We start from the raw sequence: 5,000 nt of genomic DNA on the forward strand, positions 1-5,000 counted from the left end.
CCTTTATTTATATCCTCATACTTTACCTCCGTTTCTATTTATTTACAGTACTTCAAACTTGCTACCCAAACTCTTAAAAGTAATTTACAGTATATATATTGGGTCTTCTTCCAGTCTGTGAGGTCCCAGTTCTGGGCTATGTAGCCCAAATTAAGAAATCATATCTATTTTCTTCTATATTGGTGATAATTGAACATAAATCTGAGTAATGTATTAACATTAATCATTTCAGTTATGTTTCATACGAGTACCATGTATGTATCATTTCAGTCCCATGTATACATCATTTCAGTAACTTGTATGTATCATGTAAATTCTGTGTTTATCATTTCAGTTATATGTATATATGTATGCAGTACATGTATGTATGTATGTATGTATTCAGGAATATTTATTTGTCACATTTCCTTAGACTTTCCAAACAGCAGATTTCCATTCCTAACTTTTTCATGCCATGTAAAGACCAGTTTTTTTTTTTTTTCTGCTATCATAAATATTTATCTATTAAGGTAACATCCTTTGTAAAATAAAGTTCGAAGCTCTCCAAAATAATAACACATCTTCACGGAAATAAAGATACATAAAAATGAGGAAAGACGGCACTTGTGCACGCATTTGAAAGGTTTATCCAGCAAACTCAAAAGCTCCTTTATACGATATTGCTGTGAGGCGCCACTGTTCTCATTAAAGCCGCCTTCAAAGATTTGAGAGATACGGCAGTTCAAGGACCATTAAGGATAACTTTAATTGTGTTAGTTGCTCTGACTAACGTCTCGGTTTTAGTGCCTTGGAGAGAAATTCTTATTTATTTTTGTCTTTTAAGCAGCTATTTTAGATTTCCCTTATAAATACCAAATTTTTTGGTGTGAGATTAAATGAAACCAACCTTTGAAAACTTCTCTTTAATTGTAGAATTTCGTTTCCGCATGCGTAGACGAAGAGAAATCAGGAACTAAAAACTCATTTACATAAATCCTTTGGTGATAAAAAATATTATTTTGTAGTTTTTGTTTATTTTTATCTATAGAATTCTGTTTTTAGTTTTTTTTCTCTTGGGCTGTATTTTATAGTTACAGTCCTTGATTTGAGAGTAACACTAAAGTTTTTTTGTTTTGCTATTTTCACCAACACTCCCAACTCCCATTCATCAAGTTTTGCCTCTTCATGCCATATTCTACAAAATAATCTTGTAATTATTCTGGGAGTCACTTCAGTTTCTGGGATCTGAACATTTATTGCTGTTATTTATTAGATAATTAAAAATATTTTTTTAGTCAGTGCATTTTCATAAATAGGTTTTGGTTTTTCCTTAATCAGTATCAGATATTTACAATCCTTGGTTTAAGTTTTAATTGGGTTTTATAGTCTTCGTATTATAAACAAAAAACAGTTTGTCTGATGATTATATTGCAATATCTTGCTGCCTTCTATCTAATAACCTTTCAACCTTTCGAAAATCGATTTATCTTGGAGGATTATCAGAGATGCTGCTGTTGATTTTGCTAAATAACTTTCACAACAACCTAGATAAAAAAGGTGTGACTAGTTAATAACCTGAATTTATTTAAATCTTTATTTTCGATTAGTTAGGTGTATTTAGCTATGAATATTAACTCTCAGGTTGAAGTTTCTCATAAACAAAATTTACCATGAAAAAATTTAAAATATTTCATCATCATCTACGCATATTGACGCAAAGAGCCTCGGTTAGCTTTCGCCAGTCTTCTCTATCTTGAGCTTTTAAATCAATACCTTTCCATGCATCATCTTCTACTTCACGTTTTAATTGTCCTCGTCCATGTCGACTTAGGTCTTCCATCTCTTTTAGTGCCTTTCGGAGGCCAATTATATGTTTGGTGAATTAATCTCTATTTGGGATGGCGAAGAACACGACCAAACCATCTCCATCTACCACTCACTATGATCTCATCCACATATGGCACTTAAGTAATATCTTATAGTAACATTTCTAATCGTGATCTGCCATTTCACTCTCGGTATTCTTTTGAGGGCTTTTTCAAATCTACAAAATCTGTTGGATATTTTTTCATTGTCGTACCACGATTCCTGTCCATACAGTAACACAGACCTCACAAATCTGATATATAGCCTGAATTTATATGTAATTTCAGGCGATTTGCTTTCCAAATTTTATTTAACCTTACCAGTAACTCAATAGCTTTTATCAATCTTTAATTAAATTCTAATTCTATAGATTCTGTATTAGAGATCATAGTTTTTAAATATTTAATTGATTCTACCTCATTAATCCTTTTTCCTTCCAATGATATTTGATTTTCCATTGCATATTCCGTTATCATTACCTGTCTCTCTTCTAATTATCCTTTGGTCAATCTCCTGTTATATTCCATGCATTCTGTTAAGCAAGCATTGCAAGTCCTGTGATGTTCTGCCAACAAGGACAGCATCATAAGCATACCAATCCAGTTCGATCCTACTCCACCATCACCAACTATTATATGCATTATAAAATCCATGAAGTACTCCACTGTTCACTGAAGATTCATTTGATGGGAGTCCACTAACATTAACTTTGCACTTTCTATGCTCAAGAACAGACTTAATCAAATTTACATATTTAAGAGGAACTTGGCTGGTGCACACTATGAAAGTCTTATTCATAGCCCACTACAGTCATCAAAAATATATATATCTATATTCTACATATTGCTGTACAATATATTTCTAAAAGAACATTTGGTCAGTAAAACTTGTACCTTTTCTAAATCCTGCTTGTTCATCTATCGGCTTTTCATCAATCTTTTTCTAGTCTCTTTAGATTAAACATAATATATATTTTCATGTCAACTGACTTAGTATAATGCCTCTATAATTATTGCAATTAGTCAGATCTCATTTTTTTTTTTTTTTTTTTTTTTGCTATTTTCACCAACACTCCCAACTCCCATTCATCAAGTTTTGCCTCTTCATGCCATATTCTACAAAATAATCTTGTAATTATTCTGGGAGTCACTTCATTTTGACCAATATAATTTTAACAATTATTCCATTGTATTCAGGAACTGTAAATCACACCATTGCTTGCTCTAATAGGACCTTGATATATCTTGAAAACAGAGTAAAGCCACTTTCAGGAAATTGATACGTTATACTATTTTGTTCTAAGTATCTAATTATGACCAGATATTTGTATCCTTAAGATATAGCATTTGTTCTTTTAAACAGAAATAAATCAGTAGGAGGGTAGTGCCGTTCAAGCACCTAATCCGGTGCACTGTTGGTATTATTTAAGGATCCTTGCAGCGTTCCTTCGAGTCTTAGTTGCACACTTTGTTGCCAACTTTCATACCTCCCTTTCCTTTCCTCCATTTTGCAGTGCGACCCCTGTAAGGTTTACTTTATTGTACAACTGTGTAATTGAAAGTACTCCCAGATCCAACACCGAGATTATTATTGATAATAATAATAATGATAATAATAATAATAATAATAATAATAATAATAATAAATATTATTGTTATTATTATTATTATAATTATTGTTATTAATATCATTATTATCATTATTATTATAATTATTATCATTATTATTATTATTATTGTTATTATTATTATTATTATTATTATTATTAATATATTAATGTGATAGTGCGTGTGTTATTTATTTTGTGTGTCATGCTTTAAGGAAAACGGAAATAACTTCATGGTATACTTGTGTGTCACGCTTTAAAGAAAACGGAAATAATTTCATGGTATAATTTTACAAATTCACATTAGACTTTGATTACTTAACCAAAGCACATCTCATATAGTTTTCCCAATTTTGTCTTTAGCACCTGACTCTTTTTTATTTTTTGTTGAAAAAATTTAGTCCTCTCAATTTCCATAACCTATATTATAAAATTAATCTTGGGCCTTTTCGTTTAACGACTAATCCGTTCTTATTGTGAAAGATTTCGTATAATTCTGATCACCCTTTGCTTCAAATATTCCTACACATTACTCAATTTCCCGTCCACCTATCATATTTAATGACCTTTAATAAAGCTCAAGGACAGACTTTCGATAAGGTTGGAATCTACCTACCACGCCCTTGCTTCACTAATGGACAACTTTATATAGCTTCTCAAGAGCAAGGTCTATGAACAGTGTAAGAGTGAAAATTTGTCCTCCGAATAATTCTACTCAAGGCCAGAGAAGAGGAACTGCCTTCACTGAAAATGATGTATATAAAGAAGTTTTGTAAATTGTTTCATGTATTGCTAATTTTTTAAAAATAAATATACAAGTCGAATCTTATCACATTTTATTCAAACATGTATAGGTTAGGAACAAGATAATTAGTATTGAAAATACTATTTCTGTAATTTACACGGGTTCCGCTAGTTATTATTATTATTATTATTATTATTATTATTATTATTATTATTATTATTATTATTATTATTATTAGTAGTAGTAGTAGTAGTAGTAGTAGTAGTAGTAGTAGTAGTAGTAGTAGTATTAGCTCAACTACATCGATATTTGTAAACAGGGAAAAATAGCTCTGTGAAGAAAGTGAATAGACAAACTACAAGAGAAGTAATTAACAGTTGAAATAGGATATTTTAAGAATAGAGACAACATTAAAATAAACCTTTCATATACAAACTCTAAATGACTGATGTCAGCCTGTTCACATTTCGCTGCGAGTTTGAACTTTTGAGCTTCCACCGATTCAACTACCTGATTAGTAAGATCATTCCACAATCTGGTCACAGCTGTAATAAAACCTCTGGAATATTATGTAGTATAGAGCCTCATGGTGAAGAATGAATGACTCAGGTTAATAAATACAATCTAAAATATGAAAAGCTTGCGGGAAACTATTTTCTCTCTTCCACGATGCAGTCGTCCTCTTCAAAATCATAAACATATTCTGGCAGGAATAGCCAACACATCATTTACGAGGTAGCTCGTGATGGCTCACAATTTTGACACTTAATGTCTCGCCAGTATTTTGCGTCTTGTCTTGGGTGC

Source organism: Palaemon carinicauda, chromosome 9 (genome assembly GCF_036898095.1).
Source record: "Palaemon carinicauda isolate YSFRI2023 chromosome 9, ASM3689809v2, whole genome shotgun sequence".
Taxonomy (NCBI): Eukaryota; Metazoa; Arthropoda; class Malacostraca; order Decapoda; family Palaemonidae; genus Palaemon; species Palaemon carinicauda.